The sequence below is a fragment of the Podarcis liolepis genome (assembly GCF_965112155.1).
Source record: "Podarcis liolepis genome assembly, chromosome: 5".
NCBI lineage: Eukaryota > Metazoa > Chordata > Lepidosauria > Squamata > Lacertidae > Podarcis > Podarcis liolepis.
The window spans coordinates 20,372,218-20,400,201 of NC_139556.1; the positions used below are offsets into that span (position 1 = coordinate 20,372,218).

The 27,984-nt window shown below is 41.3% G+C and overlaps 1 protein-coding gene and 1 long non-coding RNA gene across 2 annotated transcripts in view; both read left to right on the forward strand.

The window, feature by feature from the left end:
* Positions 1-27,984, forward strand: part of LRMDA (leucine rich melanocyte differentiation associated) — a 724,603-nt gene that overhangs the window by 632,935 nt on the left and 63,684 nt on the right.
* On the forward strand, positions 855-5,364 carry LOC310706757. The gene is made up of 2 exons (XR_014526152.1): positions 855-1,461; positions 5,223-5,364. It is a non-coding gene; the product is annotated as an uncharacterized lncRNA (long non-coding RNA).

The window sequence follows — 27,984 nt, forward strand, 5'->3', positions numbered from 1 at the left end:
TCTGTAACCCGAGGTACCACTGTATTTTCCAGCATGGTGTAGTGGTTAAGATGGGTGGATTTGTAATCTGGTGAACTGGGTTCGCGTCTCTGCTCCTCCACATGCAGCTGCTGGGTGACCTTGGGCTAGTCACACTTCTCTGAAGTCTCTCAGCATCACTCAGCTCACAGAGTGTTTGTTGTGGGGGAGGAAGGGAAAGGAGATTGTTAGCCACTTTGAGACTACTCAATTGGAGTAAAAGGCAGGATATCAAGTCCAAACTCCTCCTCCTCCTCCTCTTCTTCTTTTTCTTCTTCTTCCATGTGTACTTACAAAATACACATGGAACCCAGCCCCTTGTGACATGCATGGCTTCTATATTTTGTAAACATGTATGGAAGAGAAATTGCATAAGTAGAATCCTTTAAACATAACTGGACGGATGTGGGAGCAAACTATGGAGGCAGCAGCAGTAGCCACACCAGGAAAGAAAAGTGTAGAGTCCCAAAAGCAAAAGAGAGAGGCTGGCCACTGTGACTTCATGATGGTGCTCCCTCCTGGAAGGAGAGAGGCTGGCCATTGTGACCTCATGATGATGCTGCCTCCTGGAAGGAGAGAGGCTGGCCATTGTGACCTCATGATGATGCTGCCCCCCGGAAGGAGAGAGGCTGGCCACTGTGACCTCATGATGATGCTGCCCCCCGGAAGGAGAGAGGGTGGCCACTGTGACCTCATGACGATGCTGCCTCCCGGAAGGAGAGAGGCTGGCCATTGTGACCTCATGATGATGCTGCCCCCCGGAAGGAGAGAGGGTGGCTACTGTGACCTCATGATGATGCTGCCTCCCGGAAGGAGAGAGGGTGGCTACTGTGACCTCATGATGATGCTGCCTCCCGGAAGGAGAGAGGCTGGCCACTGTGACCTCATGATGATGCTGCCTCCCGGAAGGAGAGAGGCTGGCCATTGTGACCTCATGATGATGCTGCCTCCCGGAAGGAGAGAGGGTGGCCACTGTGACCTCATGATGATGATGCCTCCCGGAAGGAGAGAGGGTGGCCACTGTGACCTCATGATGATTCTGCCTCCCTGAGAGAGGCTTTTTTGATGGGATTGTGCATCATATATAGTTTTCAAGAGAGGTGAAGCATATATAAATAGGTCTAAGAGTTATTTAAAAAGTACTTAAGACTGGGGGTTTGTGGCTCCTGGCTTCTCAAAAATGTCATTTTATGGAGATCTTAGTAGTTTTCTGAGACTCCCTTGTCTTACAACCTCTGATCTAGAGGGAATACTACCATGGGCAAAAGGAGGTGTCTCTCTCCAGCTGTTAGATGCATTTGCCAAAGCTAAGGTTATTCTAGAACATGTTAGACATATATGATGCTGCTCTAAATTCTACTAAGATTTCAGTCAGCCAATATTCATCCCAGACTTGGGATGACCTATCTTACCTAAGTATAATGGTGGAGAGCATTACAGCAGGTAAATGTAAAACACATTATTTTGCAGGTGGCATTGGTTGATTTTTCTATTGACAAAAGGTTACACCAGTATCTACCATTGGGGTTATACTTCCTCCCATCCCCTATTTCCTCATCCACCTGGTTTTGGCATGCCTCCAGTGTTTTAGAGATGAAAGTTTTGTTCATCTATGACAGCCACATGTTTTTCTTCATCAGCCTATGTAAGTTAACCTGAAGGGTTGAGCTCTTGGGCAGCCAACCACTGAAGTGTGTTCCTGTATCACTTTCTGCTGTGTCTGAATATATCTAATTTCATGAGACATCCTGGCTTCAACAAATTATAAACCACTCTTGGAAGAAACCTTCAGGGCAATAAATTCAGGGCAGTCAGAATGTTGTTTCTGTAATGATAGCATGAAGGCAACCATTAGCTGGCCAAAGCAGAGAGAGCCAACAGTTTGCAATAGGAAGTGATGGCATCCCATCCTTTATAGCTATGCATTTATGCCTGAAATTCTGGAAGCAGGCCTTCCTTCCACGACTGTGTATTTTTGCCAGGAGAAAGGCTTGCTTATCCAGCCCTTGCAGAATGTATCATGAGTAGAACTAAAGGGTAGAGTACTGACCTAAAGCCACTCCCACCCCCAGTCAATATAATATAGAATATATGTGCTCCATCATCTCGCACTGTTTGCCAGTGCTGGCAATTCATAACACAACTCGTTCTTTCTCTTGGCAAATGTAATGCATCCTTAGTGTCTTTCTCGGGTAATTTTAAAGCAATGCAGTAGTTCATCTACATTCTTTCCTGGTTTTGTTTTCATTTGTCCATTGCAATGCAGAAAGCAAAAAAAAAAATTGTTTTGTCCTCCCAGTACTTGAATGGCTCAGTTAGTTGTTTGATTACCTGAAGGAGATTCTCAATCACTTTATATGAGTAAGTGCCGATGGGAAAACATGCAGGTTCTGACTTGGGATCCAGCTAGAAGTACCCAGGTTGCCTTCTGATAAATTTCTGAAGCGTTATCAGTGCTGCTTTTGCTTACATGGAAGTTTGGGGGATTTTTCTCAAAAGCAAGCTCATTAAAATTTCAGTTGAAATTTTGTCTTAGGTTTAAATTCAGTTGCAACTATAACCCTTTTTCTTAACGACTTGGCCACATGCAGAGTTGGCCTGGTTCAAATGTAACACTAAGGTGGGGTCACCAATATAGCGCCTGTGGGTGCTGATTTCTCTTTCACTCAGATGGGCCCCTTCCCCCACTAAAAGAAGCATTACATTGTCACCTTCAGATGAGGTTATGATGTGAACTTGGTTGTAGTGTATGTGGTGCCCACAGTGATTTCTCCAGTTTGCAATTACGTCCACAGGCTCAAAAAGGATGGCAAGCCCTACGCAAATCAACCTGTGGCTTAGTGTAAACAAGCAAGCATGCTGTGTTGCATGGAGCAAAAATCATGGCCGCTCCGCTCCTCCCCTGATTCTACTGCTGCCACATTACAAGGAGCTAAGTCTTGGTTGGCCTAGGATGGCGTGTGAACCAGGACTCATGGTTTTTCTCACTCCAAATATCCCAAGCACTGTAGCCAAGGTTTGTTCTTGGTTTACCCTCGTGGTTTCTTTAAAGGAGAAGAAACCACATACTTGGGTTCTCCAGTGGCACTAAACCAAACCATGGCATAGTTCCTTGTAGCAGGTCTAGGGAAATAAATGAACCCATTGCACTCTTTGCTCTGCCATCAGTATACTTGCTCGTTCATGCTTAGTATTATATGTAACCAAGACCATTATATTACGGAATAATTTCATTCGCTTTCAAATCATATGGACTTGAGCTGTGTGCATGTTTTAGTATTTTCATTTTTGTTTTAAAGTATGGCTGTGATCCCCCCTCTCAATTTTATTGTTTTATCTTTTTGTAAACTGCTTTGAGGTTTTGTACTATCAAACAGAGTACAAATTTTATTAAATAAATAAATATGCATTCAAACAAACAATGGAGACACAAGCAGCTTTAGAGCCAGTATGGGTGGGCCATTGATGAACTGAACAATCTGTGAGACTAAGGCATCCTCCCTCCTTCCTAAGTCTTGTATTTTGTTCAGTTTATTGAGAACTTTAAAACAATTCTACAATCTGCTTAAATGCCTTTATTCCAAAGCAAAACATGTTAGCGGTACTTGGTGCTTGATTGGGCTCTGACAGATACTGGCACTTTACAGTGTGATGAAAATGGAGATAAGATTTGATTAAACAGAGCATCAATAGAAACACTAGGCTTCCATCTCCCTACAATGAATGTTAACAGGGAAGTGTTTTCCAATTTGCATTGCCGTTTAAGCAGCCGTGCCGTAATCACTGAAACAGTGTAATGACTTAATCTCCCTATGGAGTCACCCTGTTGTGGTTTTCTGAGGGATGCTAGCCATTTTCCCACACGGTATACACCATGAAATTCAAATAACATGAAGAGAGATGTAATTCATTTCTCTATTGCCTTCTGCTGGGCTTCATTCCCAGAGCCTAGAGCAAAGATATGCACACACAAACACACACACGTACGTATGTCTGATAATACTGCAGTCTCTGCACACCTGTTCTGAATTATCCATGGATGTACCATGGAGAGGGAGAAACTCATCATTGTTTTTCAGTGGGATGGTAGGGGTGGAAATATCATAAATTTGTTAGGATAAGTAAAAAGGGGCAGGAAATAAGTTTTCGTAATCAAGTTCGTATTCACTAATAACATTTCCAAACCATTTGCATACTTCTGAGGTAAATGTTGAAGCATGGTTCATCTGCTACTGGAAAGGATATGCATACCCCTTTCCCATGACCACAATACTCCAATAACATTTGGAGGCTACACCATGTGGGCTTTCTGAACACATGGCTGCTCCTCAGGCCAGTGTCAGCAGCCAGGATGCTGGGTGGGGAACCAGCGTGGGTATTTATTTATATATATTTTAATTTTTCCACTTTTATTTCGGGGAAGAAAACTGGAAACTGCTAAGAACAAATCAAAAGACATTAATACAATAAAACACATACAAGGGGAGGGGGGAGCGTGGCCAGCCTTTGAAAACTTCCTAAAACATTATAAGATCTTTATTCTGTGGCAGGTGTTGGCTTGTTAGGCATATACATGAGTTTATTGTTGTATTTTGTTCAGGAAGAGACACATGGTTTAAATGCAGAACGTCCCAAGTTCAATCTTCTGCTCTGCTTACAAAGATTCCCTGATAGACAAGCTGGGCTGGTCTCCGACTTGTAGCCATGGAGAGTCCTTGATGGTCACAGAAGACAATACAGGGCTAGACGAATCAAAGGGTCTGACTAAGACAGCTTCATGTTTATCTGTTTTTAAGGCTTTAATCCTTTAGTTGCTTACCTGGGAGTGATCCCCCTTTAACTCAGCAAGACATTGTTCTGAGCAGACATGTATAGGATTGACCTGTGGGCCAGGTTACTAAGTGTCCACAACTTTGAGGAACATGCAAGAAACAAGTGAAAGTAATTAAAAATGGGCCACAGTCAGTGGAAAGCACTCCTGTACAAGCGGCATTAAAATGAGCTCTGTGTGGTAGAACCTTTGTGCAGCTCCTGATCATTTTAAAGGGGCTTTCGCATGAGAAGTTCCCTCTGGATTGTGCCCATAATATTTAAATATTTCCACCTGAATTTTTAATGTAGTTTATTGATCTTTCTCTAAGTGGATGATGAATCATTGTTTCTCACATTTCCCCCACTTTTTGTATTTTTATTGATTTTAATAGAAACAAACAACATTACACACACAAAAGAGGAAAAATCAACAAGGAATCATAGGGACAAAGGACAGCACAAATCGCATATTGTATTCTGTGGCAAAATAAAATTTAACTCAAGAGTTTAAAATATATTTGTTGTTAAAACAAATTACTTTTGTTCTTTAATTTTGTTTGACATAGCACTGGGTGTTTTACACAAAAAAAGAATACATTTCTGAACAAAATTTCAAAAAGAATAATAGAAAGGAGTGTATATACACTTTAAAAAGTAAAGCTCATGTTGCATAAATAGCTGGAATTGATTTAAATCAATTGAAGACTATTTCATCACTTTAAGTGCCTTCTCAGACAAATGTCCATTATTACTCTGTTCCAGCAATATCGAGTGATGACTCTGAATGAATGGGTCATCACAGATCATTGTTTTACACTTTTAAAACATTTTTATCTTTCCCTTTGCTCAAAGACCTCAGGGCAACACACATGATATCCTGCCCCCCTCCCCATTTTACTCTTCCAGACTGAGAGGCCTGTGTTTTTTTGTTTTTGTTTTTAACTAGGATCAATTCACAGATGTCGTTATAGACCCGCTCACATTTTGTGTTTCGCTACTGAATTTTCTCCATGCGATCATCCTTCAGTACATTCATACCTCGGGATAAATAGTCTTCAGGTTGACCACTTTTGTCTTGCGCTCTGCTGCGACCCGGAAGTAATGGAGCGCATTACTTCTGGGTTTCGCCACTCACACATGCACAGACGGTCAAAATGACATCACACGCTTGTGTGGAAGCAGCGAAACACGACCTGCGCACACGCAGACGTTCTATTGCGTCTTGCATTCCGTTTGGAATGTGAACGGGGCTCCGGGACGGATCCCGTTCGCATCCCAAGGTATCACTGTATGTGCAAGCCCTCAATCAAGTAAAAACAATGCCACATGAAGCTTCAGTATGACTGGTACAGTTGGGTGGAATTTTCACAATCAGAGCAGAACATTTGGGGGACACCTTTGATCACAGAAATATCTTTTAAGTAGGGATGGGTGAATCTGAATTTTGATTTCACTCAATTTCTAATTTAACTAATGTTAAATTCAGCTCTCCACATTTCTGCATCAGTCTGTGATATGTGAATTTCTCCTAACAAGCACATTTTGTATGCCATTTTACCGAATATGCACAATTTTGCAAAGCATTCTTACCTAATACAGTCGTACCTTGGAAGTTGAATGGAATCCGTTCCGGAAGTCCGTTTGACTTCCAAAGTCTTTTGACTTCCAAATTGCAGCTTCTGATTGGCTGCATGAAGCTCCTGCAGCCAATCAGAAGCTGTAGAAGCCCTGTCCGATGTTCGGCTTCCAAAAAAAGTCAGAAAACCGGAAGAGTCACTTTCGGGTTTCAGTCGTTTGGGAGCCAAAACGTCTGAATTCCAGGGCATTTAACAACCAAGGTTACAGCTGTATAATGGATTTCTGTACATTATTTTCACTAACAGCTGCCTTTCTGTGCACATTCCCCTGGTATAAGCATTTTTGTACAGGTTATTTGACTGAATAGCTGCATTGCAATATTCAGAGAAGTGTCATTTTTTAAGAATGACACTGTTTCAGTTTGTGTATTGTTTCAGAAAGTGTGAATTAATTAGGTTTGCTTAAATGTGAACTGAATCAAATTTATCCCCATCCCCTATTTCCAAGTGTGTCTGAGTATATACACTATGTTTCTACATGCCATCACTACCTCATTGAGAGCATCATGTAAAAAAAAGAAAGTCACCATCTAATACTTCCAGATGTGTTGATTGACTGATTACACATGCATGTTCCTTACTTGACAACTGGAATACAAAATGCTAACTTTTATGTCAATGAACCGACCATCACAGATCTAATGATAAAGCCAGAACTTTCATATCTGTCTGTGTTGCATATGTTATTCCATGGGGTTGGTTCACATATTCGACTGCCCAGCTATCAAAACTACTGTATTTTTTGCACCATAACACTCACTTTTTTCCTCCTAGAAAGTAAGGGGAAATGTCTGTGCGTGTTATGGAGGAAATGCCTACGGGTGGCATGCCTACAGATTTTCCTCTTCTAAAAACTATGTGCGTGTTATGGTTGTGTGCGTGTTATAGAGCGAAAAATACGGTACATTAATTAAATACAGAGGAATTAACTGATGTGCCTCTACATGAACCAGTCTTTGCTGAGGGGGAGCCAAGAGTGTGAACTATTGAATTGCACTGTATGTGAAGGAATAAGAATTTGCGGTAAGTAGAACCTTGCAAGACAAGTACTTCAAACAAAACCTGGGATTTATTATGGATTAACACATACCAGGTTTGTCCCTGGTTGCCTTCCAGCTTCTGAGGGCACAGAGTTGTACCAGGAGCCTCCTTGCTTGTTGCACTTGTTGCCGCTAAGCATTATTATTATTTTTTATCTGAGATTCCCAGCAAGAACAATATAGCAGCATCTTGTTACCACACCCTATGCCTCCATCCATGGGCCAAGTTGGCCATGGTCTCAGCACTCCAGTCCAAAGTGCATTCCACTCTATTTCCTGCTTTTTGGGCTTCCCATTTCTTTTCTTTCTGGGCTTCCTCCTCCCCACAGTTTGTTTTGTCTCTTCCATTTTGTACCCATTGAGTGGTTTTTGCTTTTAACCCTTGCTTATCTGCATTTCCTTTATGCTGGGCCCCTCTTAGATGCCTTCTGTTGCATTCTGGACCATCTTCAGATCCCTCCTCTGACTGGCTTCTATACCTCATGGTGCACCAGAGTGAAGACAGTTCTTCCTGCAGTATTTAATCTGTGATTATTCATCCTCCTATTCAAACTATTTGTTGTGTGTACATGAGCAAAGTGAACCAGCCCACTAAAATATTTCCATGCACAAGTGAATTCAGAGAAAAGAAACAGGTTTTAGCATTGCAGAATTTTGAGAGAAAGGTATGTTGATAAACAAAAATTATCCACTTATTGAGTGGAGAATAGTTTGCTTTTATTTGTGGGCTAAAGAAAGGGATATAATCAAATTGTTTTCTTAGCAGTCATTTTCTAAGAAGTTCACATTATAATTCATCAAGAGTTGATTCAATATGTGTAATTGAAAGTTGTACGGTAATTTAAAACACTTTCCTTGCTCTTTTGTGAAGAGTCCAGGCTATATAGATCATTTTAGCATGTAATCTATACATATTTGGTATTTTATGATTTTATCGGTAGATTTATGTCTCGGTAAAATGATGGCTATTATGAGTCTACAACTGTATTTAATTCCTGACTTTCTAATATGCGTTCACAAATCAATGAACCTAGCTGTCTCTGCACCTGATTCCCAAGCTATTTAGATTCCTGTACTTTGCCCTACATGGCTTTAGTTGTACTTAAAAACAGACATTCATGTGCCAGAATGAGACTGGAAAAGTGCATTGCAATTCACACAAGTGCATTGCTAGATCGACATAGAAATATACAGAAGAATTGTGGGAAATAAAAACAGCAGCAGTCATGAAGATTTCCAGCACCATATAGATGCTCTTCTTCAGCAATTGCAGGCCTAGTCCTCCAACCTCCAAATAAGGTGATGAAAGTGGTCATTTAGGGTCGACCCTTTCAGATACATCTTGTTTCTAGTACACATGGGAGTAATGAATAACAAAGCCCATATCATTTGCCATTTGCCATTTCACAAAACACAATTTCGTTTTTCTTGTGTTGTTTTGGCTAAAATAACACATTCTGGGCACTCGGTACACCAGGTGGAAAAGAGCCTTCAGCAATGTGTTTCTAGTGCAAATGGTCGTGACTAATACTTGTGGGAGTAGAAGCGCACAAGAATATCTCTATTTTCATCTGTGAAATGGTGTAGGGTATGCCATACTGCAAACTGTTTTTTTGCAATCTTGGTGAGATGTAATCAAATCAATTTACTGAAGCAGCCAACAGTTCCCACAAGGATTGTCCCACATTTACAGCAGGAGCCCCATGAGTTTGCCCCATATCCCATTAGGAGGAAGCATATTAGGGGAACAAGGGGCAGTAGCACCCTTGGACTGGCATCTGTTGCATTTTGTGGAATCCTGCCCACCTGCTCTGTAGTAGTATGGGATTAACCAGTCACACTTTATGAGGGCTGAATAGGAATTTGAATGTCCCCTGACTGGCTCTTTGGGGTACATTTTTCCCCTCCTCCATTCTGATGAGGGGTATTGTCAGTTTGTCTAGTTGGATTTTGTTTGTGGGGTTTTTTTGTATTTTTTGAATAGTAGACTTCTACAATTACACTCGATACAAGGTGCTGTTAGGACTCCCTTTTGTTTCAGAAGTGGATTGCAATACAGTGGTACCTTGGTTCTCAAACTTAATCCATTCCAGGAATCCATTTGACTCCCAAAAGCATTCGAAAACCAAGGCGCAGCTTCTGATTGGCTGCAGGAGCTTCCTGCACTCAAGTGGAAGCCGTGTCGGATGTTCAGCTTCTGAAAAACGTTCACAAATCAGAACACTTACTTCTGGGTTTGCAGCATTCGGGAGTTGATTTGTTCGGCAACTTAGCCATTCGGGAACCAAGGTTCCACTGTATAGCAAGTGGTGGAGAGGCAGGAATAGCTACGTGGTTCTTGAGATCCTGGTTGTGGTTCTTTGGATTCCGGACTAGGATGCATTGGAAGATTGCTGTTGCCGGCAGCGCTGCTCTCTTCATTCTTGCAAGCCACTACTGTTTGTCTGCAAAATCTTACCTTTGGGGAAGGGGAAAGTAACAGTGGCAGAGGGGGATGTTCCCAGGCATCCAGAGGATCTCCCCTGGAACTGACCACTTTATACATTACATTTGCAGCTGTGCTACACCTAAAAACGTAAAGTATGATTGCAAAATGTATAGATGCAGATACACTCATTAAGACTATTTACAAGCTCCTGTTGAATGCACACTCAATTTCAAACACAAGCTTGTCTTTGGGTAATGTGTGAAATGGCCCTGAATATAAATTCAGTCACTAATAGAATAGTACGTGTGCATTCAGCATATTGGGGGTTGGGAATGCAATTAATTTGTGTTTCCCCCCACCAAATATCCTGCATGTGGTTATATGAATCAAACTGTAAATATACAGTTATGCTGAAATATACTGGTATGGAACTATGTGTCAGAATAATGCAGTGAATGAACTTTAAAAATACACCTTCCCTCCAGAGATGAATTATAATGGCTAACCCTTTTTTCCCTTTAATTACAATCAGCTTTTTTTCTAAATCTATTACACCCCCACAGGTCAAAATGATTTATTTCTCTATTTTTGGACATGTGAGTTCTATTCTACTGTTGCCAGTGAGTGTTCAGCTGTGCCAAAAACTGAGCAGGTTTGTGGTTCCTTTGTAACATCAAAACGAAGACATTTATCATAGAGATTTATCATGGGACAGCCAGCCAGATGGTTTGGGTATTTAAAAAATGGGTTCTTTGGGTCTTGATCAGATCATGCGATATTTTAGTTTACAACAACTCCATCAGCTGCACAGTAAAATTTCCAGGGTTTTTTTGTTTTGTTTTGTTTTTAAGTAAAAAAAGAAAATATTAATATAACGGCTGCTGTAGCATAGACTGTCATTTTCAGAAAGAAAACCTAGTCATAACCAATTCTACTGATTGTGTTCTCATAATAACATGACCTCCTGTTGCTTTGCAAAGAGGCAATGTTAATTTCAGACGTACTGCTGAAAAGTATGCACAATAAATGACCCTCAAAGGGCCCATTGCAAAATCCTAAATATATTTTCTCCCCTCAGATCAAAGGCTTTTATTCTGCCAGGCCTGCTCAAATTCAGCTGGAAGGAATACTTTCCAAACGCACACAGCACACTTTGGATTTCTTTGGAAGAGCTTGCTCAGACTTTCAGTATGTTGAACTCATGCCACAGTGTGCTGATCAGTTAAAGTGCATTGTTAAACAAGAATTTCCTTTAAGTTCTGCTGCACACAGTTCCAAGGTGTGAAGAATTTAGGAGATATAAATCCCTTTAAAGTAGGACCAGAAACTGGCAGCCATTGGGAAGAATCCAGCCAGAGGAAGTTTTCCAGCTTGCCCAAACGGGGTGGTAATGAGAAGTGTGGCGTCCTTGGCACTTCCACAGCCACCACTGCGTTAAGTTATGGAGTGACAGCAGCCACATAAACATTCTGGGCTAAAACCTGCCAAGCAAGACAAGCAGGGTAGGAGAAAGTAGGGGAAGATCCAAGTGTATGGTGCCTTGGTAAAACCACCTATGTACTCTGTTGCTTCTCGCTTAGCAGATAATATTAGCAATCTCTTTTTGTGGTTACAGAGCAGCTCTGTGATCAGATACCGTAAACACCATGGTTAGATCCCCATGTTCTTTCTGCAGTCTGTGTGCCCCCAGAAAACCTTAATAAAGATCTGGCAGATTTTTCAGGTAGCCCCTTTCCCACTATTGCTTGATCATTATGAAGATGTATGTTGACCTTTTCCCTGTCCCACGTGTTACACCATTATTGTATGCTTTTAATACAGTGACGCAGTAAAATACTTAAATGAATCTAAAACACATGGAGACTAGTCCTCCACAAAGTACAAGTTGATTCCAGACTGGCCTGCAAAGGGACCTTCATCCTTCAATAATATGCAGGACTTTTTTTCTAGCCGGAACTCACTGGAACTCTGTCCTGGCAATTTTGCCATTATAAGAGAACAAGGGAGGTGTTCATGGTGAGTTCCGACACCTCTTTTTCTAGAAAAATAGCACTGAATGTGGAACAGGAAAGCCTGTGGAGTGGAAATTTGGGGCCTTTCAGCTGACAACTACTTGCAATGCTGCATCTTTTCTTGAGTGAGCAATAGCAAAATTACTTAGTACTTAGCATGAAGAAGTACTTCAGAATAAATGTTCTAATTGTTTCTTATGGATTATCTCAGAAATTGCAGAAAAAGCAGGATTTTTTATGATAGCACTGTAGGGTTGATCAGTATTATCATTCCTCTATTGATGAAGATAAAGTTTCCCTGGAGGGTTAGTTTGGGAGCAACTTTCACTTTATACAAGACTAGCCTGCATGCTTTAAAAATGTATATTAGTATTAGCTTGACTATGTGAAGGATGTAGTACAAGTTAAAACACAGGTTTTAAAAAATGTAGATAACATTCCCAGATATGCCACTACATAGATAGACCTGCATAAATTCACAGATACAGAATGTTCCACAGAGTTAATCACTTGGCAGCTTAATCAGATAATTACATGTAAATTTGTTTATGTATTAATGGGGAGGATAAGTACACTACTCCCTTTGTTCCCTAAGGTGCCTTTCTTCTTACATCTCCTTTGCTGCTGGATCGTGCAAAGTAAAAGGGGAAATGAAGAAATAAGGTGGATGAGATGGGAAACTAATGATTCAAGAAATCACACAGCATCGGATAATTCTATTTTGAAATCACAGCAGTGACTCCCAGAGGCGTAAGCTTCCCAAATTACTAGTGAAAACCTCCTTTGACGTATCTAGTACTAGCAAAAGCCCAGAGGCAACCTCCCCGCTCCCCAGTAGTGCCTAATGTTTCCTGAAAAGACAATACTTAGAAAATATTATCTACCTATGCAGTGTTATTTTCCAATTTCTCAAATCTTTATGGAAGGAAACATCCTTTGTTCATCCTTTGCAAAGAATGATGTTCCTTCAGTACTCAGAGTAGTCCTGGTGTTTGCTAGTCAGAGGGGTGTGCAAATCCAAGAATGTCCTCATTGCTGCCAGACTTTTGGGACAATCTTCACTGTTTGAATATGAATCTGTGTTTCACACCAGCCAGTCACTGTACAATAAGGGCTGGCCTGCAGCCAGCTTGACCTGAGATCAACATAATTTTCAGCTGACTTCAGTTCACTAAAAGCCAGCATGTTATGAATTCATATTCTAAAATCACTGTGTCTGAGAATTGTTGCAAGTTTGCCCCAGGTAAACAGATACACATTTTATTATTTCTGGATCCAAAGGCTATGTAAGTTGGGAAAGTGATTTGTGTAATTTTTTTTTACTAATATTTACCCATTTTCATTCTTGGAGATGAGCCTTACTATACATTAGACAGGCTTTCGTCTGTAAGACTTGATGTCTCAGTGCCTGTTAGTGTGTCCTGTGACCAGGGAGAAATCGGGGGCGGAGGAGGGGATAAATTGACCAGCCCAAGAAGTACAAACCCTAGATAAAACAAACTATCCCCTAACATTCAGACATTGACTCATACTATGAACTGGCACAGCCACCCCCAGAAGGTTTTAAGGTATCCCGCAAATAGAATAATAGAATAATTCCTCATAATTTAGAAATGGTAGTCTTCTACCAGTTCCAAAGATTAAAGTTCTTATTCCAAGATTTAAATCAAGATGTATCCCTCGCCCGTCTGATTCCACTGGCAGTTTTACGATGCACATGCTTCAATTCCTTTCCACAGATCCAGGTGTGGACTTGAAAGTTACCTTACATTTAGCAACAACAACAATGGTTAAAGCAAGAATCTATTGTGAATCCAATAAAACTTCGATAATTTCAAACTGATATCTGAAAAGAGTGTTGAAAATTCCTCTTTGCCCTGAGGTTTTTTCCACAATAGTGATTTCAACATATTGTCACTTTTGGAACTTGCAAGATAAAAATTGGATTGGCTACAGTAAAGAATATAGAACCAATTAGTGTAACAAAACCTGATGAATTTGAAATAGATGATTTCTAACTGGTTTCTTTAATCTCAATGCTCTTATTATTGAGGCAAATTCAAGGAGTGTTTTGCTTATGGATATTTTTTTTTAAAAAAAGCTTAATAATTTGTTTTTAAGGTGTAAAAACTCAGAATAGCTTGATAACCCTCACACCTAATAATTAATCACCAACCTAAAGAGGTGACAGAAAGCGAGTTGCTATTGCACATGTTTATGAGAAGACTTAGTGAACTAGAAATTGCACACTCAGAGGTGAAGGTAAACCAAGACTCTGAGGGGCGGCACAAAACTCTGAAGAGGTAAGTGGCGGGACAAGCTCAATGGAGTGATACACCATGGAAAAGTAGCCAGTGGCCGAGTTCATTTTGCCACAGTCCCACAGAATAAGATTAAAAAACAGATTAAGGTTATACATTTTACTGGACCAGAACTTTCCTTAACTCCCCAACATACACTCATCATGAGTTTCCAAAATGTCATCAAATACTTAAGTTGAGTTTCTTCTCTGTGTTTAAACTGGCTTCAAAACAATCATTGGATGCGTTAGAAACATTCTCACCTTTTTATAGCCGATGCCAAACCCTTTAGCAACTTGAAGCAGAGTTTGATTTACATTGTGAGTGGAAATGGTTTGCAAAAATAGTAGAATCTGTTACTCTTTCCAGGGCAAAGTATGAATCTGGTCTAGGAAAGGCAAAGTGTACAACCATATATTTAAATAGGGTGGAGGGGGAAAATATCATGGCAATTTAAGAAGATAACTCACTTTAAGAATGTGATCAGTTGATGAGTTGTGACAGGCAATGTCACTTCAAGAACGTTCAAATGAGTGAGCTGCAGAGGTCAGACCCAGCAGCTGATTCCAAGATCCTGTTACTTAGCCTAGTAATGGACTGATGTTAACCAGAAGAAAAAAAAGATCTGCAATTATGTGGCTAACCTTAGTATTTAAGTGAAGGGGGGAGGCTTTGAAAAACTTGTAATATAAGAAGGTGATCAAAACAGCCAAAAAGCTTTAGGTTTTTCTTTTATCTCCTGTATATACCCCCCCCCAATCTGTTTAATGATGGAACTCAATAAATTACAAGGCAAAAATAATAAAATGAAGCTGGGTAGAGTTAGTTTATATTCACATATGTTATTTATTTAAAATTTGGATGGTTTTGGAGAACTGCTGACTCTGTGGGTTAAGAAATATTGGTGTCGTTTTAGGAGGGTGGGGAGTCCTTAATGCTTTGCATTCACTTGCATTAATTTGACATGCTGAAAGGGAGCCTGCTTTGACTTAACGGTTTGAAATAGACTAACCATCAGTTCTATCAGAAGAGAAAGTATTTTAGATTTGAGTTATACTTTCTTATTTTAATTGTGTACAGAGCCATGTACATTGATGGCACTGTTTAAATAAATGTTAATGATAATAGAAAAGGTCTGGGAATGCTACTCCATAGCGTACTTCATAATGCGCTATATGCTACCAACTGTGTGTACCTTTTATGTGCATTCTGTTCAGTGCTTAAATTAATGGAGGGGTGGTTTGTAAACCCTTTTCCTTTGGGGAGCCCTTTCTACATTGATACATGTGCTGAGGACCCACACACGTCAACCATAGAACCCATGTCATTAAAGGCTTCTTTTTCTGGCATATACTAGGACACACTCATGGAGTGCATTTGGGCTTGTTGGCCTTCACTGTCTTCTTGCTTAAATGGACACTGTGGCATCGGATCTGCTCTCTATCCTCTTGTAGGATGCCCCTTGCAAGGGAGAATTCAGTACTGGTGAGCACAGAGTCTTTCAGAGATATTTGTCCCCCTTTCTCATTTTATTAAGGAATTCCTGATTTCATATGATAAACCCCAAAGTAGTCCAGATAAGAACATAGTTTTGAAAAAGACTATCATTGGGCCGTCTGTAATGCAGGTACTCTTGAACATTGTTAATATTTGAGGTTTTCTGGTTTTAATTATTCATTAGGCACCTTCCCCAACCCGATGCCCTCCATATGTTGAGCTATAACCCCATCATCTGTAGTATTATATTTATTACTATTGATTAAATTTATATACCGCCCTTCCTCTGAGAATCACAGGATGGTTTACAATATAAAAACACAAAAAATATATAACATACAGTAGTAACCAACAAAACAATGACCCCACCATCCCTAACTGTTGGCCATGCTTGCTGAGGCTGATGAATTTTCAGCTGCCTCATCCATATTTGTACCCCATTATGGACCATTTAAGCATTTTCATCCTGCTCTGCAACTAAATATTGGTCTCATCCCGCCTTATGAATGCTGTTAAGTAACTGTCTCTGTGCCTCAGGCTTATGATCAGACTTTTTGCTGCTTTTTTGAGTTGTGAACTTAACCAGTTACATGTTTGTTTCATTTCTGAATCATTTCCCAGGAAACAAACACTGCTGCTTTTCTGTTGTAAGCTACATGTGGAATTCCAGTTGAATTCTCACACAACCAGAGACATAGCCATCTTAAGTACAAACATATCCACATTTGTTGATGTGACATACCCAAGTGGGTAGGGAAGGGACAATTCTGAGCATGTTGTTTTAAAATAATTTTTCCCTGAACGGTTTAGTTTTATTTCAGTCCTCTTGCTACGTTAATAGACTTTTAAAAATCAGCTGTAAGCTACAGAAACAACAACACAATGAGACTTTGGGAGGGCTCTGATCTGATTTGTTAAAGGGGGGTGTTATTAAGATGGCGCTTTGACTCTCCAGAATCATCCCAATTCAACATTATTGAGCCCCCCGAGCTGATGCTCTCTCCTACTCTTCTCCCATTTTCGGGGGGGGGGGTGCAAAATACAACTGAATGTGAACATTTGTGTTGAATAATGAGGCACCAATGCCAACCAATGGACAACCTTCTGAATTTCAAGGATGAAAGCCAATTTGACACCCGATTCAAGGAGGCCAGGAAAAATATAAAACACAATTCCATGTGCCCTCTTCCTTGGGGAGGAAGACATTGAAATGAGATTTTTGCTCATTCACACAGTCAGGATACCATTCTGTGTTTCATGTTTGAACTCCCCACGGACCCATACAGTCTATGTTCAAGGGAGCTGGGACAAATGCAAAATGCCCTTCAGTGCAATGTATGACTTGAAGAATAAGAGACTACAGCCATATTTGATATACTTGACTGTGTCGTTTCAAGACATAATTTTCATTGGCAGTTGGGATACTTGCTTGGCCACCCACCCCACCTGTACACACACATCTGTTTTACTGGGGGCAAAGATGAAAGATGCAAACAAGATTAAAAAGTGAAACAAGACCTTTCAGACCCTGCATTTTACTAGTGCTCATTTGATTTATTGACAGTAGTCATCTGTTCCACTGGGAAGCTGAATGCTTTCATTATTAAACTATATTTAGAGCAGGATACTTTGGAGACTGAAGTGGTCAGTGATGCTTGGCCTTAGCATGATGACAGATGATTTACCAGTGGATGAAAAGCATGTTTCATCAGCTGGGTTCATCATTGCTTTTATAACGTACTGCTAGCCTAGCAGATTTTTCCAGGGAACATAAAGCAAAATAAAGCTCTAGAGCAGAAATTAGGTGCCTGTGGCCCTCCAGATGGGTTGGGCTACAAACCCTGCCATCAGTCTTGATAGGCCATGCTGTCTGGGGCTGATGGGAGCCTGACATTCGAAGAGCCACAGGTTCCCCTTCCTTCTCTAGGGACAGTGATGGATCCTTCTACTCTTCCATATAAACCCACCCAGACCCTACAATTACCATCTGAGGCACTTCTTCATGTGCCACCTCTTTGGGATGTCCAGAGGTCAGCAATGTAAGAACAGGCCTTTCCAGCGGTAGCTCCCCTCTTGTGGAATGCTCACCCCAGGGAGGCTCACCTGGCACCTTCATTACATATATTTAGGCACCAAGCAAAAACATTCCTCTTCTCCCAGGCCTTTGGCTAACTAAACAATCTCTGGCCTTTTAAATTGTGTATGGTGGGGATGGGGATATTGCTTTTGTTTGTTATTACGGTATGTATTTTGTTTTTACATTGTAAAATATAAAAAAGGGTTTTCGGATGAAGGGCTCTACAGAAATTTAATAAATAAATAAATAATATTTCACATCAGAGAATGTTGGCTGCGGCAATGTCATGACAGTCCCTGAAGCCTATCCTGTCCGGAAAGGTGACAGTAGGGAGGTCCCTCCTCGCCTCTGAATTCCAGGCACATGAGGAATCCTCTCCAGGTTTTTCCTCAGTGTGTGACCTGCATGCTAGAGATTCGCAAACAATTACTATTCTTATCAAAAGGGTTAGTTTTAGTGCTTGCTTCCTACATTCCTCATGAAGTAATATATTCAGCATTTGAAACCAGTGGGATACATTTTCTTGACATATTTTTTCTTGCCCCAGTCAGTGACATGTGTTCTGCCCTTCACAAAGAACATGACAAAATGCCTTCGATACACATAATACTCATTATAGCCAAACATACTGAGTATGATGTGGGGTGGGGAGAACCTTTTAAAAATGTTGTATACCTTTTCTGCTTAGCCTGCACCTTAATATTGACAAAAAAGTCCCGCTTTGGCCTCCCAAGTATTTTGTGTCATCCCCTTTTGGTTGTGGCCTTTTTGGCACATGTTTCTTGTTTTCCCAAAGGCTGTTGCTGCTCATTTTCATTTTATTTTTGCCCAGCACCCATTCTCTGGAGATCGTCCCAGCTGTGTCTGCACTATGGGTGATATCAGCATTGTCATGCTGTCCACATGCATTATAGCTAGGTGGGTGACACCTAGTCACGTACACTTCACAATTCAGCCAAATGTATTGAATGCCTTACATTCCATAGTTCATCTAAAACACAGGGACCTGAAATTGCATGCCTGGCCTTGTTAGCTTCAAAGTTACTTTGACTATATATATATATATATATATATATATATATATATATATATATATATATATGGTTTCATGGTTTGGGGCATGCCATTAGCATTTGTTTCCTTTTTAGTCCTCATATTTCCTTAATAAAATGGCTTTGAGGCCCGAGGGGGTGACCTTTTCCTTTGTGTTCCCATCAACAAAATTTCATGTAGTCACTTTAAAAACTACATATGTAGCTTTTTCCTGTTCACATTCCACATCTTGTTCTCTCTACTGTTGCTGTCGTTCATTGGCTTTGTTCTGCCTGTTTGCTTGCCAAGGTCTGTGCTGTGAATGCTCTTTCCTTCGTTCCAAGAGGCCATCACTGCACAGCAAAGTTTAAATAAACAGCTCATTTTATTAGACAGAGATTTATGGCTTTCAAGGGTTTTGTTGTTGCAATAACTGACTGGCTGGTTTTGCTGCTTGTCTAATCAGCCAGTACAGGGACACAATTTGCAAAACCTTTCTCCCCAAAATTGTTACGTTTGGTCGGGTTGTTTGCCTCTTTTTCCTCAGCTCAGCATCACCAGGAGATACACACACACAATATTGTTCTGCTTTTGTAAGAGACAGGCAATATAGCATTTATGATGAAGACATCCCTTCAAATTACATAATTTAAAAATGTAACAAATTAAACCGGGGACTATGATTAATCACAACAGTTGCAACTAAGCTGAAATGACATGCATTAGTTAGTGTTTTAAAATATATATAGATTTCAAAAACAGGTCATTAATTAATGTAAACCAACGTAGGTAACACTCCCCACTCATGAGTTCAAAGCACAACACTTTGTCTCTAGAAAGAAGAGATGGAAATTTCAAAAAGCCTTTGAACTCCACTTGTACCCCTCAGTTTCATTTGCCTCACTCCCAAAGCTGACAGCAGGAATAAAATTTCATTATATTCACATTGGAATATGGTTTTTTAAATGGCAAAGCCCCAACACCTAGTGACAGTGGTAGGCTTGCTGTTTGGGTGACATCATAATTGGGAAGCCACACTTCAGAGCACAACAAGTCTGACCAAAATTTGTCAGCTTGCAGGCTTTCCAGGGAGGATGGATGATTTCATCCTACCAATGTTGCGATCACTCACACCTTTCCCACACATTCAGCAGCATTTCAAAGATGTCCTCTGGTGCTACTGGCAACTTCTGATAGTAAGCCCCAGTGCATCCCACGTTGCAGTATCTAAGATATGAATTATAGGGCTGGCTGTGTAGTCTTTGTCAAGCTTTGGTGTCCAACTTGGGAAACTTCATACAGTATTGATTTCCTGTGGGGGAGCATCCGTGTTTACTGTGGGTTAAGGGTTGGGCACTTGGGTAGGGAGAAGACTTACAGTAAATGGTCATAGGGCTTATTGTTGCCGACTGGCACATCCACCACTCCTTGATGAGCCAGACCTTCAAGCATCTTTTCACTCTGAGCATCAGTTCCTCCATATATTAGGAAGACACTCTTCTGACCATGGGTTCTCTCTCTCACACACTTCCCTCCTCCAGATTCCTCAAGAGTCATTTTCCCCTCCTCTCCCACTGGAAAGGATCTGTTCCCCTTTCTTCTCATCACCCCTGACTGGGCACTCTACCTTACCTCTACTCCAGCATCTGGATCTCTCTCTGGCTTCCCTGGTGTGGTGTTATCTACTACATACTCTGCTTTGCCTTCAGGCCGCTTTTTTCACTGGCAAAACACATGTTCAAAGCAGGGTGAGGAGGCCATGGGCGGGAGATGAATGTAACCACATTTGTATTAAACCTGTTTATAAAACAACGTGCAATTACAGTTTTAAGGAATAACAACAATTAGCAGAACAAAAATTGAATTATGGTATTGTCTCTTGATTTGAAATATGCTTAACCTTAATTTATCCAGCACCAAATCTCTCTGCAACCAGTTTAAGAACTGCCCTATGTCCCCTGCCTCAGGGTGCCAACACTGGCCCTAGCAGGACTCTGGTTCAGAGGATGCGCCAACTACCTCCTCCTACACCGAGGATGATTTCCCTGCAGCCTTTCCTGCTCCACAGCCACACAGGAGCATGCAGCTACAGAACAGGCCACAGATCCTTTAAATATTGCAAGCAGCTCATGGGGGGAGGGGACAGAACCACAGGAAGATCAAGTCCTGCCAGGTTCTTAAAGGCTTCAGGTGACTTTATACCTTTGCTGAAGCAACTTCCCCAACTCAGCTAGTAGGCCTACAGGTGGTTGACCAGAACTGCCTGGTCTCACCTCAGACTGGTTCTCAATGGCTTTTAGCCATGATGGCTATATTCTATGTCCTGTATTGGAGGCACTATGACCTTGCATATCAGTTGCTAGGAACTGCAGGTAGGGAGAATGCTGCAGCAGCCAGGTCCTGCTCTTGGACTTCCCTTAGACACCTGGTTGGCATCAGCGAGAACAAGATGCTAGCCTGGATGGGCCATTGGCCTAATCTAGCAAGACTCTTCTCGTGTTGTTATAACTGCATCTGAAGCAGAGCCCTGAACTCAGCTAGCCAGATCACACAGACAGGAATTGGGTTGATGTATAAATGGACTGGTAATCAAATACAATAGCATACAGAAATGCTTATTTCATTGGCAAAAACACATAAGAAATTGATGTTGGCATTTGCATGTGGATCCATTCTGCCATGGAGCCACTGTGAGGTAGACAATATAATTTTGTTGTAGTTCAAGGGAAATTTGAGAGCATCTGTAGCTGTCCTTGGTAAACATGGAGCACTGGAGTATATATTGTCTGCGAATTTTTAAGGTTACTATAAAAATGTATATGCAGGACTTATAATTATGTTCTTTAAGACGACTTAGACTTTCAAATGGAACAGGGGGGGAGATTTATTCAATAACAACAAGAAAAAAAGAAAAACTTGAATGTAAGGAAATAGGTTAACACGTATTGGACTGTTAATTCACACTTTCTGAGCATTCCACAGTGAAACACAGACAATATCATTGCCAGTTAACTGCCTATTTTTTTTACAGTATCCCTTCCATTATCTTTGTTTCCTATGGCTGCTGCTCCTTGCTGAGGGGAAAATGAAAAGAAGAACATCAGAGAATAATCTGTTCTATGTTATGCCAGTAGTTCAAAAAGACACAGTTTGACTGTCAGTTTAAGCAGTGGCATCAGTACAATAGAAAAACTAAAATGTGGGTACTGAAGGAAACCGAAAGAAGGAAAACTGTGCTTTGGAAACTTGAATTGGAAGAAGTCAGTGACTTACAGATTTTAGGTTAAACATTGTAGGGGGCAATTGGGGATTCCAGTCACTTTCTTCCAAACCAGGGAGAAGAAAGGAATCCATTAATGTTTTCATACCATTTTGCTGTTCTTAGACTTTGAGCTTTAAGGACATGATGTCTACATTGTCAGCCATCTAACCCCTACCCAGTGCATGGGATCCTGAAGTATGTTCTACAGTGAGACATAGATATTGTCCCTTGAGCCTTATTCTTCTCTAGTTTGGACTGAGTGCATGCTGCAAAACATGCATTCAACTCCCTTATAGCGGCAAATTGCGGGAGAGAGAATCAGTTGGTTGTGGTATGGAAGCCTTTTGTGATCTTCATTGATAAACTTCCAATGGAACCTGGGATTCCTTGGAACACAGTTGATAAACTACTACTACTACTACTACTACTGTTGGGAATGCAGTGTTGCATCTGGAGTTGAGATTCAGATCCATATTCAGTCAAGGAGCTTGGTGGAAGGCTGACCAGGTAACTGTAATTTGTGCAATGCTCTCTCCAGGGAGGCTCACCTGGCGCCTTCATTACAGGTATTTAGGTGCCAGACAAAAACAGTTTTCTATAACCAGGGCTTTGGCTGATTAACACTATGACCTTTTAAATGTGTTTGTGGGAGGGAGGTTAATGGTTTTTTTTATGTATTTTGTTTTCTCATTTTGTATTTTTTATGCTGTGAACCACCCTGTGGTCTTCGGATGAAGGGTGATATAATGATGATGATGTAATTCTGCCTTATTTTAATCTACGCAAAAGGTACATAAATTACTGAGCTCAGAGTTACAAACTTTGTACATTGCAGGAGCTTAGGAATTTATAAATAATGAAAGTCTCTATTCAGGACCCATCTTTTGGTAGGCCCATCCACAAAAACATTGACCTCGCACCAAAGCCATAATACAATAGAGTACACCTCATAGGACTCAGTGCTTAATCCTGAACCGGATACCTGAAGGAATTTAGCCAAAAGGGATTCAGCTTGTGTGCCACAATTTGACTCTGATGAAAGGAGGATACAGCAGGGAAGTTAGCTGTGGTAAAACATAAGCCTCATCAAGGATACGCCAGGGCATTCTGTGTTACCCTAGTAAGGGCTTTCAGGTAGAGCTTGCTCACTTACCTGTCTGAGCACCTAGGAAGCAGTTATTGCTCTTCCTTGTATGGGCTACAACATTCACATTTCCCCCTCATCCATTTCCTTGTGAATGATACAGGGACATTCACTATACAGTGGGTATGCTCAGATTATAGCACATGTGGGGTTCTAGTGCATATTATACTTTGGCAAACTGCTTATGCAAAATACTAGGAGTAGTTTATATTGTGCCTCCTGTATCGTACACATTACACAAAGAAACAAAATGCCAGGATATACTGCGTGCAAAACGTTAAGCTCTGAAAAGTTACGGCCTTTGAGGCAGAAGCGCTTTACTCTCATGTGAGCCAGTGTGATGTTGGGTCTTAGCTCACCTTTAGCTGCAGCCAAGCAAATAATATGTACTGAGCACTCTATCATGTACCATTATAATTAGCTCTGTCAGGTCTTAGCCCTGCAACCCTCATGCAGATAATATGATAATATGTCTTCATAACCAAGTGACCTTACATGCACAATATTTCTCCCCTTATGAAGATTGCATGTCAATAAAGTAATTGAGTCTCAGAGGCTGGAGCGAGTGAAGATTTAGATGATTGGACTTTCAGGGCAGTGATGTATGACCGTTATTATTCTACTTGTCAGGGAGCTGCATACGAGCGAGGATGGTCAGAAGATGGCAAGGATGAAGGGTTGTGTTTCATTAAAAAAAAAAATATTGCTGTTAATCACCACTCCATTCTTTTCAAAGTCACTGAGAAAAGAAACTCCTTTTCATTTTAGCCCTGGGAGAGAATTCAGACACAGGGGTTTTTCAAAGCCAGTGGCACTGCAAGTCATCTAGTTTGGTGAACTTGGATCAGGACCGCTATTTATTTTTTAAACTGAGATGCGGGGAGTTGTTTAACGCCAAGAATCCGTATCCGTGTCAAGTACCATCTTAAAGAATTATGGATTTGTGTTTGTGGGTGAAGGTTTGAATTGGGAAGGGTACCTGTCAGGCATAGATCTCCTGCCATGTTGCAGGGGGAGGGACAGGTTGTTGGGACTAAGAAAGGTTGGGGAGTGGGGCAAAGTCAACGTGAGAAGGAGCAGAAATCAAGCGGAGCAAGGCAAAGCATAATACTGCAGCATGGAATAAACCTTGCAAAACTGATGAGCCGTAGGTTCAGGGCAGATGAAAGAAAGTACTTTACATAATGCAAACTTAACTGATGTAAATCACTGTCGCAAGATGGTGTGGTGCAGACTAGCTTAGATGGACTGAAAGGGATCCAAGAACTTCATGTTTGCCAATTGATATCAACATGGTGCACAAAATCTACATGGTGCACCATGCATGCAAATAAACACACATGGACACATCAATGATCTTTAACCAAAAGGATCTGCATGTCAAGGCCCCGATCCCCCCCCCATGTGTTGACTAATAAAACACATGGACACCAGTATTTTTGGTTAAGGGGATGATTAAGGCCACAACTTTATTGGTTACAGAATGTGAGTGGTACTGGCTTAGGCACTGGTATTGAACTGACTATATCTGACTCCTGCCCACCATACAGGTAGTCCAGTAAGGGTCAACCACCAGTAGGGGGAACCCTGTTGATGTACATCAACTGAGAGCTCCCCCAGGGTCCCTGATGGGGTCGTGGCATGGCCCTAGCCCATACCCAGGCTTTGGACAAGATCCACACCCCCGGATCCCTTTAATGGAATACCCTTAAAGAGGAGGGGCAGGTGATGGCCACAACCTCCCCTCCCATAAACCAGGTTTTACCAGTGCCTAACCGCCAAACCGTACAAAGTTGTGACGATTGCTTTGAGGTTGGCGAAAACCACACGGCTGGTGCCAATTTGCCAAGTGGAAAAATTCCTACCAGGCCCCCTCAGCAGGTGACCAACCGTATTCCATAGCAAGGCCAATATAGCAAACCCATAATAAAAGGGCAGGAGGGTGGGAGATCCAGAGAAGCCAGGAAGCCAGAGGAAGAACCCCTGGCTGTGCAGCTGTTTAAATACTGCAAGCCACACACACACACACACACACACACACACACACCCGCCCGCCGGCCGACCTGGCTGCAGCTCTCTGTTTGTGCCGTGGTGTTGTGATGTGTGAACTAGTGTGATCCCAAAATGGATCAAGGGGAGAAGAAATTGGGGTGGATCCTGGCTTTTGTTAATAGATTGTCTAAGCCCAGAGGTGTATTTTTAATGATTCAATTTAAATATGTAATGATGTTCCAGCCTACTAGCTTAAAAGCTATATTTTGCCTAAATGTTTAAACAGTTTCAATAAACAAGAATGGAGCACCAATTGGTATTGGTGGGCTAAACTATTTCTACTTGCACTGATTTGACTAGACACTTGTATTACTTGATACATTTATAGAATAGTAACTCACAGAACTGTAGAGTTGGAAAGTACCCTGAGGATTATCTAGTCCAGTGATAGCCAAACTTGGCCCTCCAGCTCTTTTGGAACTACAACTCCCATCATCCCTACCTAACAGGACCAGTGGTCAGGGGTGATGGGAATTGTAGTCCCAAAACAGCTGGAGGGACAACTTTGGCCATCACTGATCTAGTCCAACCCCCTGCAATGCAGGAATCTCAGCAAAAGTAGCTAAGCCTGTGCAGAGCTTGTCTGAGGCCCAGGGCAGAAGTCTTGTTAAGATAAAGTCATAAACTAAAACAGAGTAAGTCTGGCAGGCCGTTGGTGCCCCCCCCCCCCCCAGTTTAATCCTCCGAGGCCCAGGGTAAGTAGACCCAGCTGCTCTCCCATGGGCCTGAAAGCATCTGTGACCCATGGCCATCCAACCTCTGCTTAAAGGCCTCCAATGAAGAAGAGTCCACCACCACCTTCTGAGGGAGTCTGCTCCACTGTCGAGCAGTTCTTACAGTACAAGCCCATTCTGATATTTCCACTTACTCCCACCTCACAAAATTGTATTTTCTTCTTGTAAATTTGCCATAGGATGTCATAACAGCTGGAAACATGTACATCGACAAAGCATGGTTTCATGTTTAAACAGCTTTAAATATGTGCAAATGCAGTATATTTCTTTATGTCAGTGTAAGCTGTTCTTATTTTGTTTCATGCCACACTGACAATGCTTTGCAATATAAATTAAGGAAAATAATTTATAGTATCATTTAGTTTAAAAACTGTGGCATGTTTTATCTGTTCACTGGACTTTTAAAAAATGCTTATTCTATTTGCAGTTCTGTATGGTGAAAATATTTAATATACAAGGGGAGCTTGGGTTATTATATAAAGGAGCTTATTGTTCATTTAGGGAGTAGAACATTTTAATTGGAAGTACATCTCTCATAAGGAACTGGCCTTAGAAGTCTTTAAATCTTCATGCTTAAGTAACTGACTGAGATATAACAGCCTTGAAGCAGAAAAAGCCTATCATATCACTTTTGAGCGTACACATTAAGGTGGCAATTTATTATATGAAATTAGCAGCAGCATCTTTTCAAGACTGGCTGGTGATACGAATGGCTCCTTTGGCACAAACAATGGGAAGAGTACAGCTTCAAGCCAGTTCATTCTAGAATAGTGATAGGCAACATCTTGTTCTCTGACTATTGCATCATAATTAGAACATGATATGCAGGGTCACTGCCTATTTGTGTGCCATACAGTCTACTCAGAAGGAATGGGGTGTTCCCCATCAGACCTTTTGACAGACAGGCAGTAGGAGGCCTATGGAACGGTCAGCCTAGTTTAAAAACTAAGTGCCTAGTCTCCTCCCATTGCCCATTCAACAGAGCAGTGCCTACTGATGTAGAGGTGTCAGCTTCCAGTTGAAACCTCTTGTTTGGGTACGTGCAACTGCCCTCCATTCCAGCCTGGTCCTGGCAGTGACACACCTAAGATGTGTGTTGAAAATACTGAACCATAGTGTTCCTCAAAAAACGCTAGAGTGATGTGATATATTTCATTGATATCATTTCCCCCCAAAATCTCCTTTAGGTAGGTGATGATGAAATTAAGTTAGTTTCCCATAGGAATCCATCTAAGAGATAGCATATCTTGCTCACTTATTTGGATTTAGCAGACAGCTTTGGGAGGCTTTGGAGCTGGGGAAAGAAATAGAAAAATACAGTTACCACAATGTGGCTTAGGAAAAGAAATATAGCAATGAATCTTTCCAAGGTACAAATACTTGAATGGTTATGCAAAAGCCAAAGTTACTAGCCCATTAAATATTTGATATGTCCTTTTACATCAGGAAAGAAGATTGATCCCTTCCAGTCAAATGGGGCCTTGACATGAGTGATCCGTCTCCTCCATTAGTGTGACACCTTGCTCTTTGTTAACAGTTATTGGTGTTGATAGGCGCACTCTGCACAGAGAGCCAAATGAGGCTGTTTTGATCCCTTGTTCTTTTATTTCTATCCCTTTCCCCTGTTTTCTGTCACTGTGTCATGTCAAATCACTGTGTGGTGGCAGATGTGGGACCCCTAAAGTACTTGGAGGGAGGTATCAGGCGTCACAGAGCTGCAATGAAATGAATATAATAATGGGAACCAGAAAAGTAGCACAAACCACTTATCATGGAAGGAAGCCGCTAATAAGTGTTGTTAGTGGTTTCTGTGAGGGTAAAGTTAGAAGTACATCCTGTGGACAGGCAGGTGCAGTTTGCCTTGTCTCAGGGTCCGGTTACAGGCAGGCTGGGAAGATTAGTATTGATGTCTGTCACGTTGAGCCTGTCAAGCTGTTTA